The sequence below is a fragment of the Eucalyptus grandis genome, chromosome 3, assembly GCF_016545825.1.
Source record: "Eucalyptus grandis isolate ANBG69807.140 chromosome 3, ASM1654582v1, whole genome shotgun sequence".
Lineage (NCBI taxonomy): Eukaryota > Viridiplantae > Streptophyta > Magnoliopsida > Myrtales > Myrtaceae > Eucalyptus > Eucalyptus grandis.
Genome location: NC_052614.1, coordinates 39,939,306 through 39,954,741, shown reverse-complemented (window position 1 = coordinate 39,954,741; position 15,436 = coordinate 39,939,306). Strand labels below are relative to the sequence as shown.

The window sequence follows — 15,436 nt, the reverse complement described above, 5'->3', positions numbered from 1 at the left end:
CAAGCCCTTCTCAAAAGATACTTACATTCAGCACGCATATGTTACCTAACTTCATCAAATAAATGTAAGTTGTAAATCAATACCGACTGTATGGCTAAACCAAATGTGTGTTGAAGAACAAATCTACAAAATATATGATTAAACACTCTAACCATATTTACCATGAAGAGTTTCATAAAGTAACACAAACTTTACTTAAATAGTCTCTAAAAGGACAAAGGAGACAACCAGAGTAATTCACGAACTTTGCTTAAATAGTCTCTAGAGGACAAAGCAAACAACCAAATATAAATTTCAAACTTCAGCTATATCATATACTATTAATTAAAATCATGGGCATTTCCATTAGATTTCATAAGTGATCCCTACTTTGAGCAGCCTCTTGTGGGGAACGTTGAACACGTCCTCTGGCTGCCTCACGCACCTCTTCAACCAGTTGTACAGGCAATTGATTACAAACCTTTTTGCAAAGCCTGAACCCCTCGAAGCTTTCACCTCACTCTGTCCCATTAGATACATGATCCCTCCCATCTTGATTGCTTCATCCACCAATCCAATCTCTCTTTGCACTCCCTCTTCATTGATCATCGCGATTCCATGGTCACTGGCCTCACCTCGCTCGTCGGCGTAGGGTGCGTTGTTGTGAATGAAATCCTTCAATTGGTCAATCAAGACCTTCTCGAAGAATTGCGGCTCTATTTTTGCATCTCGATATCCGTATCTCACAACGCACCGGTACATGCCCGACACCTGCGGCTCCACCCGTCGAAAGAAGAACCGCTCCTCGAGGGGCACGTTGCTTATGGGTAGTGACTTGATTGAGACGAAGACAAGGACTGAGTGCAATGCAGGTACATCGGCGACATATTGAGCGAATATTGGGGAAATCCCATGGACAAGCTCGGTGTAGAATAGGGCGACCCCGGGGGACCGGTGGATCGTGTTTGACATGATTGTGACAAGGGCTTCTCTTGATACCTTGTTCTCAAGCTGAAACTCATACTTCTTTCGATATCCGTAATTCCATAGCAACATAATGGTCATCATTACGGCAGCGAAGAAGAGTGGGACGTAACCCCCATCCAAGAATTTGTAGAGGACTTAGCTTAGAAACACGTACTCTACGAGCCCGATGGTGAGGACATAAGAGGATTACGAGGAGTATGTTGGTCTTCCAAATCATGACCATCACGATAACGAGGAATGTGGACGTGATAGCGAAAACAAATGCTACCGCAATTCCTGCAGTAGAGATTCCCGAATAAATGTGAATTTTTCTTTCAATAATCCCAATTAAATAGCTCAATCAATTAGAGAACTTGCATAAGTGGGCTAAATGTGTGTATATAGTGTGATCCTTTTTGCTTACCGTAAGCATTGCCCAACTTCAATGTGGTTTTGAAGCCAAGAGTGACTCCAACACAGGTCAACATGAGGAGGGTGTTGACCTCAGGTATGTAAATCTGACCCTCGTGCTTTTGCGAAGTGTGCACGACCTTCACGTTTGGGAAGCACCCAAGCGCGACTGACTGCTTAACTATGGCAAACGTGGCTGATATCATGGCTTGACTTGCTATTATCGCCGCCAACACCGCAATCACAAACATTGGCCAATACACCGATTCTGCATCAAACCATCAGATAAACTCATTCGATGTTCCAACAGGATAAATGATGCATCGGATGAAGTAGCATGAGGAAGCTTACTGGGTAGTGAGCTGTAGAAAGTGCTAGCTACATTTTCACTGTGCTTTCGGAGATATGCCGCTTGACCAAAGTAGGCGAGGATGATTGAAGGAAGGACAACTAGGCATGAACTCAATTGAATTGAGAGGATATTAAAGTGCCCCAGATCAGCAAACAATGCTTCAGAACCTATAATCAAAGGCTCAAAGAGTAAAACCACAATTAATTCTTCAAAAGAAGTTATATATCTTGGTTAAAATGAAATAAGAATTAACTAATAGATGAATCATTTAAATGATGTTTAGCTATATGTTTTCAGTTATAATAATTAATCGATGAAAAGATTCAGATGTTTGGATTACCAGTGAGGCAAAGAATCACCCCTCCAAGAGAAATCCATGCTTCCTTTTTGTTTCTCATGAAGTAATGGACGATGTAGAGCGGATTGACGGCTTTGATCACTCCCGAGTCATGTTTCGCGATATTATAGATGCCAATTAGTCCGATACCAAGGAACCATATAGAGAGAATTGGGGCAAAACTGTATCCAACTTTGTGAGTCCCGAACCTTTGGACTTGAAACAGAAGGATCAAGATCACCACAGAGATCCACATTATTTGATTTTCTCCAAGTGAACTTGCAGCTCCTTGTATTCCCCCAACAGCCGACAATACTGCCCCCAGAGAAGAAGAAAAGAATCAGAACCATCTATCAAAATTCAACCGAGAGAAGTAATTGTATCAATAAATAAGCCGAGAAGATGTATATTGTTGTTTTATACTACCGATTGAATGTGCTGTCTCATTTCCTTCGTAGATTAAGGGAAAAGTTAGAAACCTATTGGTGCATCCTTTTCTTTTAAAAAAAAAAATCTTAATGAAAATATTACTACCGGATATGCATGGTGTAAGAATTCCATCTCCAATGACCATGGCGGTGCCCAGAATAGTTACAAATAAGAGCAAGTACTTGGCTGCTTCACTATTCTCGAGAAATGATTTCATGGCGGAGGCCCGCCGGAAGCGGCGGCTCGGCACCTCAAGTCGGTAGTTCGAGACATCCTTGTCTTCAGCTTGTTGGTTAGGGGTCAAGCTTGCCTTAGCATAGCGGCACATTAGAGAGTACAAAGCAAACGTCCCTCCTATATTGTTATAGCCAAAAACCTAACTACATTAGTGCAATATTTGGTATAGACACAAAAAAAAATAAAACCCTTGTATGTCAAATAAAATTTTGTGGTATAATGGTGTGAGAGGAATCGCTTACCATCCCCATTGTCATTTGCCGATAAAACAATGAAGACATACTTGATCAAGCCAATGAGGATGATCGAATAGAAGATTAGAGATACTGCTCCAAGGATATCGTCTTCATGTTTTATCCCGTCAGGAAAAATTCCTGACATGACATAGAGAGGCGATGTGCCTAAATCGCCGTACACCACCCCGATGCTTTGAATAGCAAGCTTCAATATCATCACCCATGCCAAATTCTGCACTTAGAAAGACAGTAACCAAATCATGATCATGAAAGCATTTCCTTATCTTCAAACCAAGGAGTAGCCTGAATTTTTTTTTTTTTTCCAAGCGGAGTATTTTTCATGAAAGAAAAACTTTATTCTTTCTTTTTGATTTTTCAGGGGACGAGAAGAACACTGACCTCTTTGGAGGAATAACCATGGTCCGACTTGAATCGGGAGGTCTCTATGTCGAACGAATCGAATTTCTTGATTCTCCTCGATCCCTTGTCTCCCTCATATCCGTCAGTCGAGTCGACTTCCACGACCTTCGGCCTCTCTTCCTCTGTCATGCCGTCCCGCTCCATTGAAGAATCACAGCGAGAGAGAGAGAGAGAGAGAGAGGGGGAGAGAGAGAGACGAGAGTGGGTGGGATAATTACGCGACCACCTGCTTCATAGGAGAAACACAGTCGACGCATCACAAGGGAAGGAAAAGAAGGATTCGTTCTTACGCGTTTACGTCTGCTGCAAAAGGGAAATTGACCAAGAAGGGACCACCCTATTTTTCCATCTCTTTACAATCTGCTTTCCAGTTTTGGAAAAAAAAAAAAAAGGTTTGACTTAATACCATCGATCGTGAAGGCGCGTGAATCTTTTTTTTTTTTTTTGGGTAATGGGGTCTCTCGAAAAGGGCATTATTAGCACATGAGATACTTTAAGAGAGAGAGAGAGCCGTCTTCAAACCGTCCTTCTGATCTGTAGGTTATAAATTAGGGCATTCATCCGCTTTTAATCTGTGTTAATCTGAACGTGGTTGATGTTGGTAAATATCGGTAACGCATTAATTAAAAAACTTTCTCCGAACTCCTCCATATAGCCATTATAACATTTTATTTTTCTAGTCATTTGCCGTCGAAACTACCTATTTAGTCATATGATATCTTTTTCGTGGCTAATCGTGCTATTATCTTGTTGTCATTACTTGCGGAATTAAGTCTGAAAGTTGAAAATAGCGGTGCCGGCCTACCACGTGATTTTTTTGAAAAGTGCAGTTTTCGATTTTTTACGTTTGGACGTACAAATTTCCAGATGTTAACAATACTCCTATTTTATGGCCAAAAAACAAGACTCGATTTCTGTCTCTAGAAGTAAAAGATACCGTATGCGTTGGTCATTAATTAGCCGGGGTATCACCTAGATCAATCACCTAACTCCAATTTCGAGCAAGGCGATGACTTCATTACTAAATTAAGAACCCTCTTTTGGAAGATTATATTTTTAGTAATTCACTGAAAAGATTATGGAGAAAGTTCGTCGGTGAGGGTATAAAAAGCATGGGATATATTCAAACGAAATACTGCTGTTGCATCATTGTACGGATCAATTTCGCGAATCAATCATCTATCCCTATCTTTTAGTTTTTAATTTGATTAGCATAGTTGTTATTAACAGAGAGTAGACTTTAAACATGGTTGGGCAGACCGCTAGACAAGTGAAGTCCTAAGGTCATATTTGGTCGTTTGGATTTTAGGTTAAGATAGGATTGGATAAATAGGATAAGAAATCTGAGAATTTTACTATATTATATTTACCATTTAATGTAGCCAATAAAGCCATATACTTTCATATTCTATCACGTCCACTATTTGATATGAATTACAAATTAGTGTAAATGAACTTGAAAATACACAAATAAAATGGGTAAGACTCTCTCAAATAAAAAAACAGAGATAACCTCCATTAATCAATCAATCAATCAAGGATTATCATAATATTATATAACAAATAAGCTCATTGTAACATTCTAGAGCCACTATGCGACTATGATAAGAAATGTGAATGAGCATTGGTAATACTAACGAGGTAGATCCATTAGCCTATGTCAAGAAAGGAAAAAGAAAAAAAGAAAAATTTAGAAAATCTAAAATAAATTGAAAAATATCATATACGTTAGTGCTGGCCATATCACGTAAAATGGCTGGCACTTGATCATATTATCACGTTAGTAATTTCAGGCCAAAATTGATCAGGTTGACTACATTGGAAAATTGTTAAAAGATTTAAGACATATTGATTAAATTAGAAAGTTTAGAATTAAATTGACAACCATATAATAAGTTTAGGATTTTGTAGGCAATTTTTCCTTTTCTGGTCACGTGTTCCATTGATTAAACATGAAACTAAATTTTAAACCTTGATTTTGGAGAATTTGAATTTGGAACCTTTAGATTTTTGGGAAATGGAACAATAATTTAATTTTGTTGAGCTTACTGTTTTATTAAATTAAACTTAAAAGTCTTATTACATTAATTACTTTCCGCACCAGGGTTGATTAACGTTTTTGTGGTCCAAATTTTTTAACAAACATGTCCCGGTAGCCTTTTTTTTTTTTTTTTTTGTTGAAGTAGAAGTATTTTTCTTGCCACCGTTCGCAAATTCATAAGCATTGGGGGTTTACATTTAGGAAAAAGTAATTGTTTGTCCATTTGTTTCGCGGAAAATGCATGATTTCAAAAATATTTTACTTATAAAAATATATGAGCAAAATTTGTTTTCATAGTTTACACAAATTCTCAGACTTCAATTGTTTCCAACAAAAATAAATATTTTTTAATTGTTAATTATTTCAAATTATACAAACAAATATTTTTAGGAAAATATTTTTCAAATCATTAATTTTTGCAAACAAACAGGACCTGAGGACACCTGTCATTTTAAATCTAAAGAGTTGCTCAGAAATTCAACAAGTATATACTATTGTAGAAAATATTTACTTAACCAGATACATATATACCAAAAAAGTAAAAAAGAAAAGAGAGTTGGATCTTAGTAAGTTCTTAAATTGCTAAGTCTTCAACTTAGACCTCGAGGCTTCCTAGACATTAAGCAACTAGAGGGGATTCCCTCCTCTTGAGAAAGATAAATATACAAAGGAGAGCTTGGGGTTGGACACGTGGGTATCGGTACGTTAAAATAAAGAACACAGTCATGTCATCCTACTAGGAGACTTGATAGGCGGGGTAGCCTCAACTCAGAAGTTCATACTTTGCCTGGTTACATATATAAAATAAAAAAGGGGGCTGATACATATATACAATTAAAAAGAGAATCTATTCCATACGTATTTAGCCTCTTTGCTTTGCTCATTTTCAGTGTATGCCTGGTGGCTGAGCTGCATGATCATATCTTTTGTCAACTATCGTCGACTTCTTTGATGCTATTTTGCAGGACGGTTTACACTATATGTACTCAGAAGCCACCTCATGACTAGTCCCAGCAACTGTATGACAAGTATAGAGAAACCTTTGAAGAGTACATCAATTCAGTGGTAAGAAATTAGTAATTGCATTGTTTGTGCTCTTTTTGTTTAGTTATATGATGGGCATATGAATATTTGAAAGGAGATAATATCAAATAAATCCTAAACCCATTACAATTGTGTCAATTCAGTCATAAATTTATTTTTATGGCCAATTAAGTGATAAATCTCTTACAATAGTGCCAATTTAGTTCTTTTGGCCAAAATTAGCTGGCCAGCACTAATGTGGCATGTGGCCGACGCTGGTGATAATATTTTATAATATTTTATTTTTTGATTTTTGTATCTTTTTTTTTCCTCCTCCCTCATTCTTCCTTTGGCTCCGGCAGCCAGCCAAAGGGCTGGTCAATCACTGAACTGAGGTGATTGGGCAAGCTCGCCTCGCCACTCCTTGGCGAGGCAAGCTTGTTAGGCTACTAATAGGGCTAGCCTTTATTGGATCTGGCGAGGGCTTGCCTTGCCAAATCCGAGAGGGGGCCTTGTCATTGCTGGGTTTGACGGGGGCTCGCCTCACCAAATCTAGCAAGGGCTCGCCATTTTTTTGATAATTTTTCCAGAAATATGGCGACAGTTTAAAATTCCTATGGGAATTGAAGTTCTATCTGTTTATTGTATAGCCTGCGGGCACGAAGACCTGCCATTAATGAGTGTCAGAATTCCCGGCTGATGTTCCTCGATATTAATGCTAGTATTAGGGTGCCAGTGGGCATTAAACGATTGATTATGGTTTTTTTTTTTTTTTTTTTTTTTTTTTTTTATAGGGCATCAGTTAATGATGGCAATTCATCTTTTGAGTGAAAAAACTGGAACTCGTTCTTGTAGTTGAAGTGGGAAATATGCCAAGATGAGATCATCAATTGGACGTGATCTGAGGAAACTGCGACACCTTACATAGTGAAGTGATCAAATTTGAATGCTGCCTCCTTGTGGGACATGAGAAATAACCAAGACTTGTTGGTATATAGGACATCTGCGAACAAGTGTTTGGTAATGCGCCAAATAGTTCCTTGCTGTGAATTTGACATAATTAGTGCGATTGATTCATTGATTCAATTTTTTTTTTTTATGGAAAAAAAGAAATGTATGAGTGTACTTATGAAGCCCGTATTGACCTCTGAAATGCTATATGAAAGCTTTCTTTTAATCATTGCATAGCAAGTATTTTTCAGTACTTAATCACATTGATGCTTGAAAGTGGGATTGTAGTATTCATGACATGGACCTCCTTCTCCAATGATATAAGGCTTAGAAATTCCATTATTAACCCTTTCCTTTTTGTAATACATACTTTTCACCGTGGACAACATGTCCTTTGGGTTCTTGAGTATTCTATTCCCATTAATTTCAAGGCCTCTCTCTGATTCAGGAGTTGTCTTCATTAAGGGATAAGCATGATGAGTTTCTGCTGAGAGAATTTGTGTTCAGGTGGGCAAACCATAATGTGATGGTCAATTGGCTACCTTGTTTCTTCTATTATGTGGATCAGTACTTCGTTGCTCGAAGTTCATTGCTGCCCCTTAATGAGGTTGGCCTGACTTGCTTTCGTGATCTGGTACATCACCAGTGACCTTCCATGTGTGATGTCAGCTGTACTGATCATTTGCAGTAAAGTTTATGGTTCAAATATGGCTGAATAATGCTGACTGCAGTTTAATGATGTTGACTTTTTCCATATGTTGTTGACAATTATGTCAATGCACTTGATTGATGATGTTTTCAGGTATATAGGGAGTTATATGCAGAAGTGAGGGATGCTATCATCTCCCTGGTATGATTTTATCCATCGCCTCTGATTCTTGACAGGTTTTTTAATTCTTAGAATCTTGTTAATTCTTTTACTGGCTTGAATTTTGATTAGATTGATCAGGAATGTGAGGGAGAGCAAATTGACTGAGCTTTAGTGAAGAATGTTTTGGATATATTTGTTGGAACTGGAACGGGGCAAATGGATTTTTATGAAAGTGATTTAAAGCATCACTGCTCGAAGATACTGCTGCTTAAGTATTCTAGGAAGGCTCCAAAGTGGATGCTGAAAGACTCTTGTCCAGATTACATGCTGAAGGCAATGCCAATTTTATATCATTAGCCTGAAATGTTGTGGTGAATTGTTTTTGAATTTATTAATCCATGTTATTGGCGGTCACAGGCTGAAGAAACGTGAGAGAGACAGGTTTTTTCATTGCCTGCATTCAAGTAATGAGAAGGAGATACTTGAGGTTGGTAATTGGAGTTACCTTCGCAATGACGATTCTGCATGGAGTTGTGGTTTATCATGTTTATCTAGTCTATCAACTCTGATTTGCAAGTTTTACTGCCTGATTTCTGCAGATAGTTCGACATGAATTACTCTCTGCCTATGCATACCAACTACTTGAAAAAGAGTATAGAGGGTGTCATGCATTGCTTAGAGATGATAAGGTGCTTCCTGTTGCTTTATTTAATATTTTTCAATTTGTTACTTCTAATTTTTGTGAAGGAGGATGCTTTATTACTGACTCGAATGTTTTAGGCGGAGTATTTAGAAAAAAGATGAGGCTGTTTTCTAAAGTAACTGGGGGCTTGGATCCTGCTGCAAATATTTTTAAGCAGGTAAACAACAGTAGCATTATTCTTTCTCTAGGGAATTAGGTTTTTCTATGTATTCTCAATCTTATTTTGGTCTCATTTGCGCAGCATGTTACTGCTGAGGTACATCTTTGCTTGGACAAGCTGAAGATGCTGCAAGCAACGGGAAAGTATGCACATTTATTTTGTTTCTCGTGCTCTTTTAACTTGTAAAACTGCTAAAGTGCATGCTTTCATAGGATTCCATTAGATATAGAATCTTCGTAAGTCTTCAAAAATTGTCTATGTTCAAGGATTTCTTATATCACTCGGCTAAAATGATTTTTACTAGTAGATTTTGGACTATAGTGTCTGAGAAGACACTTCATCTTCAGTAAAATCATAAGAAGTGTACTAGTCAACACGATTAAGTGACAGAAGTGTAGATATTTTGTGGAACTCACACAGATGCATTTTTATGTGAATTGATGGACCTCTTGTTGGGAAAAAAGAATACATTTATGCTCTATTTGTATCGCAAAAAATGATTATTTTGGAAAAATATTTTCTTACAAAAATCACTTATATAATTTGAAAATTTAGTTAATGAAATTTTTTTTTATTGTCAACAACAAATTATGTCCAAATATTTTGGTGGATAATGATGATAATAATTCTCGTTCGTTTATTTTTGTAAGCAACACAAGTGATCCTTCTTAGAAAAATGCTTTACAAATCATTCATTTTCCACGAAATAAACGGGCCTTGACAATTAACAATTTTGGTTACTGTCAGTAAATTAGTCATGAGAAAGCTGAGTTTAAGAGGTGATTAGAGGTCGTCTGAGGCATTCTCCTATTCGAACTTCTGTCTTAAATTTGGCACACGTATAATGACGTTTCCATATTCCTTGAGTAAGCAAGCATGTTTAACTGGTGCATGCACCATTTGCTTTAATTTTCTGTCAATTGGGGATGTGAGTTTCGAGGACTGAAGGATAAAAAGGGGCATGCATGTGAATAGTTGCTAATTCTCAACCTCTGAAGTTGGAATGAGAGACTTGAACTAAGACCAAACTTGCCGCAAAGCATCCTGTTGCACCATTGCTTATTAGTGGCTCGGGAAATTCATTTACGTCAATTTCTCTCTCTGGCCCATAGAAGGGTTGTTTGATGCTAAGCATAGTTTTCAAATGTTCACTGGAAACTGAATAACTGGAAAACTGTTAGATGTATACACTATATAGTTTGATTGTTGTGATGCAATCCGCTTTAAGATCTGGTTGAACAGTTGTTTCTTTAAAGTGGTGATCCAATGACTGTTGTTTCTTGATGGTGTTTGTGCGGAAGCGTGTGTTTGATGTGTGTGCAAGGTGGTGTTAGAAGAGAATACAAGGGAACAAAAAAGGAACTTTTATTTATTGTTTATTGTAGTACAAAGGGAAGGGGAGGAGCTTGTTTACATTTCTTGTTCTACTATGCTCTCCCCTCTTTCCTATTTATAGGGTGCTCTACCAACATTCTAGATTTATGTAGAATGTTGTCTACTTAGGCTTAATCTAAAAAATTCTAGATTGTAATTTATCCTCTCTTCTTCTAAAGAGTTCCATGCATATGCTTCTACATTTTTCTTTGCCGCCTAAGCTAGATTTTCTTAAGGATTTTTCTTGACTATTCTAGCTTAAATCTTTCATGAAGTTTCTAGAAATTGGATCAATAATTCATCACTCCTCCTTGATCCAATTTTGTGTTACTCCAAGCATTTCCCGCAATGTCTTGAACTTGGCTAGCGGTAGTGCTTTAGTGAAGATGTCCGCTATTTGCTACTCGGTCTTACAATACTTTAGCTCGATATCTCCTTTGTTTTGCACTTCACGAATGAAGTAATATTTTATATCAATATATTTCGTTCTTCCATGAAAGACTAGATTTTTTGATATTGCAATTGTAGACTTGTTGTCACAAAATATTGGCGTTGATTCCATTTATGGTTCTCCAATGTCTTCTAGAATTCTTCGAAGCCATATTGCATGACTAGTAATTGTAGCAGCCGCAACATATTCTGCTTCTGCAATGGATTGTGCCACTGAGTCTTGTTTTTTAGATATCCATGAAAATATTCCAGAACCTAATGTGAATGCATAACCAGTGGTGCTCCTTCTGTCATCAGATGATCCTGCCCAATCGCTATCAGTATAACCGATCAACTTAGTTGTTGCAATAGGTCGATACCAAATACCATAATCAGTGGTTCCTCGTAAGTATCTTAGAATTCTCTTGGCTGATCCAAAATGAATTTGGCTTGGACTCTGCATAAACCGTGATAGTAAACTTGTCGCGTACATAATATCTGGCCGTGTAACAATAAGATATAGTAGACTCCCAATTAGGCTTCTGTAGAGTGAAGCGTCTGCTTTTTCAGCTCCATCTTCTTTCAATAATTTCTCATTCATCACAAGTGGTGTTCCCACTGTTTTGCAATTACTCATCTTGAATTTTTCAATGAGCTTTTCTGCATATTTCTTTTGCGAGATGAAAATTCCTTCATCTTGATTGACTTCAATATCGAGGAAATAGTTCATCAAGCCCAAGTCCATCATTTCAAATGTCTTCATCATTTCTTCTTTAAATTCTCGGATCATTGTCTCATTGTTTCCTGTATATATGAGATCATCTACATATAGAGAGACAATGAGAGTGTCGGATTACTTGGGTCTTGATGTAGAGTGTCGGCTCACTCATACTCCTCCTGAATCCTTGCTTGATGAAGTATTCATTGATTCTACTATACCATGCACGTGGTGCTTGTTTTAACCCATATAGGGCTTTCTTGAGTTTGAGAACTTTTCTTCTTGGCCTATTACAGTAAAGCCTTGTGGTTGTTCCACATATATTTCTTCTTGAAGATATCCATTTAAAAATGCCGACTTCACATCTAGTTGATGGATCTTCCATTCTTTTTGTACTGCTAGAGCTATGAGTGCTCGAATAGTATCAAGGCAAGCGACGGAGCAAAAGTTTCAGTGTAGTCAATACCTAGTTGTTGCAAGTATCCTTTCGCCACAAGCCTTGCTTTATGCTTCTGGATTGATCCATCCGCATTGAGCTTCGTCTTGTAGACCCACTTGACACCAATGATCTCTTTGTCTTTGGGTCGATCGACAAGCTCCCAAGTTTCATTTTTCTCGATCATCTTAATCTCTTCCTCCATGGCTTTTATCCAGACTTCATCTTTGGATGCTTGTTTGTAGTTTTCTGGTTCCAAAATAGCAAAGTTGCATGTGTCGTAAATTCTTCTAAGGGCTTTTACCCTTAGTATTGGAGACTCTTTGGTGGAGTTATGTCGTGAGTGGTGGAATCCAGTACTTCTCCTTCTTCTTGTGACATTGACTCCTCTTGAGCAAGTGGTATGTCTAGCAAGGTGATGTACTTCTTCTCAATCTTCTCATCCTCCCAATTCCAGGCAGCATTCTCGTCAAACTCGACGTCTCGACTAATCATAAGCTTCTTGGTTCTTAGGTTGTAAACCCGATAGCCTTTTGATTGGTTACTGTAGCCAAGGAATATTCCCTTTTCTGTCTTTTCATCTAGCTTACTCCTTTTTTGAGCAGGGATGTGGACGTAGCAAATGCATCCAAACACTTTGAGATGCTTTGCTGAAGGCTTCCGTCCACTCCATGCTTCAACTGGTGTTTTATTTTGAACAGCTTTAGTTGGACACCTATTTAACAGGTATACTGCAATATAAACTACTTTTGCCCAAAAAGTGTTGGGAAGGTCTTTCTCCTTTAGTATAGACCTTGCCATCTCCATGACGGTTCTATTTCTTCTTTCAGCTACTCTATTTTGTTCTGGGGCGTGATGGACTCCTTCATCTTCACAAAATTTATTAAACTCCTTTGAATTGTATTTTGTGCCTTTGTCACTCCTTAGGACTTTGATTCTTTGGCCACTTTGATTCTTGACATGGTTCTTGAATTTTCTAAAGATAAAGAAAACCTCAGATCTTTCTCGAAAAAGTATACCCTCGTCATTCTTGTGTAATCGTCAATGAATAGGATGAAATATTTATTTTGATTGGGTGTTGGTGTCCTCATCGGACCGCACACGTCCATGTGGACAAGTTCTAATGGCTCCTTAGCTTTCCATGCAACTCCAGATGGGAAGGACTGTCTCTGTTGTTTTCCAAGAAGACAGCCTTCACAAACATCTAAAATTTTTGTGATGGCTGGAAAATCTCTCATCATATTTTTCTGATGGAGAATTTTTAGCCCAGCAAAATTGAAGTGGCCAAATCTTCGATGCCATAGCTATGAATCATCAAGTTGAGCTTTCATGGCTATATCTTTGACATATTTCCATTGAATAGGAAAATTGTTATTTTTCATTTTAAGAGAGGCAATGATATTTTTATATTTATCATAGATAATGCAGGTATCTCCATTAAAATATAGAGAATACCCACTTTGTATCATTTGGCCCACACTTAAGAGATTTTGTGCAAGACGAGGGACTTGAAATACATTATGTATATATTTTGGGCCTTTATTTGTTTCCACGGCGATGGTGCCTTTTCCTTTGACATCTACTAATGCATTTTGCCCAACTTTACTTGGGATTTCACCGACTTATCAATATCAGTGAATATAGATTCGTCTCCTGTCATGTGATTGCTACACCCACTATCGATGTATCACGTTTCACTTTTATTGTCATTTGCCGCTTGTCTTGCGTAGAATTTATTCTCTTCACTTTCTTTTTTTCTACATAGTTTGCTCAATTATTTGTTTTCGAGCGACAATCTTTTTCTACGTGGCCATATCTTTTACAAAAGCGGCATTGTTTTTTATTTTTAAACCAACAATCCTTCTCCAAATGATTTGTTTTCTTGCAAATACCACAAGGTGGATAATTTTCCTTTTTTTATAATTTCTCCTCCTTTTTGTTTTTCCATGAGCTCCTTTCACTATTTTTAGTTTGATGAGACCGTATATTTACTTTAGACTGAAAGGCACTTTCAACTGAATCTTCATCTTGTGCCATTAGTCTTTTCTCATATACTTCTAGAGAGCCAATTAATTCACTTATTGATAGGGTCGTCAAGTCTTTAGTTCCTTCTATAGTTGTAACTATGGAGTTGTATTTTTTGGTAAGTGACACCAATATTTTCTCAACAACCCTTTGATCAATTATTTCATCTCCATAGGCTCTCATTCGATTAACGAGTTCCTTTAATTTTCCACAATATTCTTGTACGGTCTCATAATTTTTCATTTTAGAATTCTCAAAATCTCTTCTCAGAGTTTGAAGGCAAATAGTGCGTACCTTTTCCGATCCTTGAAATTCTTCTCATAGTATATCCCAAGCCTCTTTTGCAGTCCTCGCTCCAATTATTCTCGGAAATACCATTTCCGAGAGTGCTTGCTGGATAAAGTATAGTGCCCTTGCATCCTTTTGTAGTTGATCCTTTGAAACACTTGCACCTTCTGGTGGAGCCTCGCAACCTTTTTCCACAATGTCCCATAAGTCTTGGGCGATCAAGAATGTAATCATTTTTATGCTCCAAAAGTCATAGTTGTTCCCATCAAAAATGGGAATGGGAAATGAGGATGAGGTAGAGTTGGCCATGGTTTAGTTAGTGGGTATTTGGAAACGGTAGTTTTAGGAATGGGTAGGTAGGACAAACGCCCAATACCAACCAAAAAACGTGGCTATGATACCACTGTTGGTGTTTGTGCGAAAGCATGTGTTTGATGTGTGTGCAAGGTGGTGTTTAAAGAGAATACAAGGGAAAAAAAAGGAACTTTTATTTATTGCACTTGAACTCGGCGATTTCGTGGTGGCATTGCGGAAGGGAGGTGAGTTTGGCGAGGATGGTCTCCTTGCCCTTGATCTCCCAGCCGTCGAAGTTCAGCACCGACTCTTCCTGGTACAGGTTCACCAAGCCCGTCCGATTCGTGTCGAACGTCCTGTAGTAGTTCACCATGAACCGCTTCGCCTCCTCTGCCCGACCCATGTCTTCTTGCTTGATCCTCCACATCTCTCCCTCCTCCTCCTTCTCACTCTGTGCGCGATTCAGACAGAAATCCTAGCGCTGCTTCTTCTTTGAGAGTTTCCTTCCCTTTATTTATTTTGGAATCGGTCGGATCCACCTATTGACCCGATTTCTTATCGGGTCGATTGGGTTTTTCGCGTAGACCCGACCCGACGATTCCCCGTAAACGAAGAAAACCTAATCCCAAAAGCCCATTTGTCCGAGGGTCAAGCAAACCTTTGATGGCACGCGAAATCCAAAAAGGAAGTAGATCAAATTGAAGAGATTTTGAAGAGAGAATAATAAATAAACTTACTTAAATTAAGAGATTTTGAAGAGAGAATAATTAATGGATTTACTCGAATTAAGAAAAACTATTAAAGCTTTTTTCACGC

The 15,436-nt window shown here is 37.9% G+C and overlaps 1 pseudogene; it reads right to left on the bottom strand.

The window, feature by feature from the left end:
• Window positions 1–345: 345 nt before the first annotated feature.
• On the bottom strand, window positions 346–3,511 carry LOC104417567 (annotated as a pseudogene).
• Between the last annotated feature and the right edge of the window lie 11,925 nt (window positions 3,512–15,436).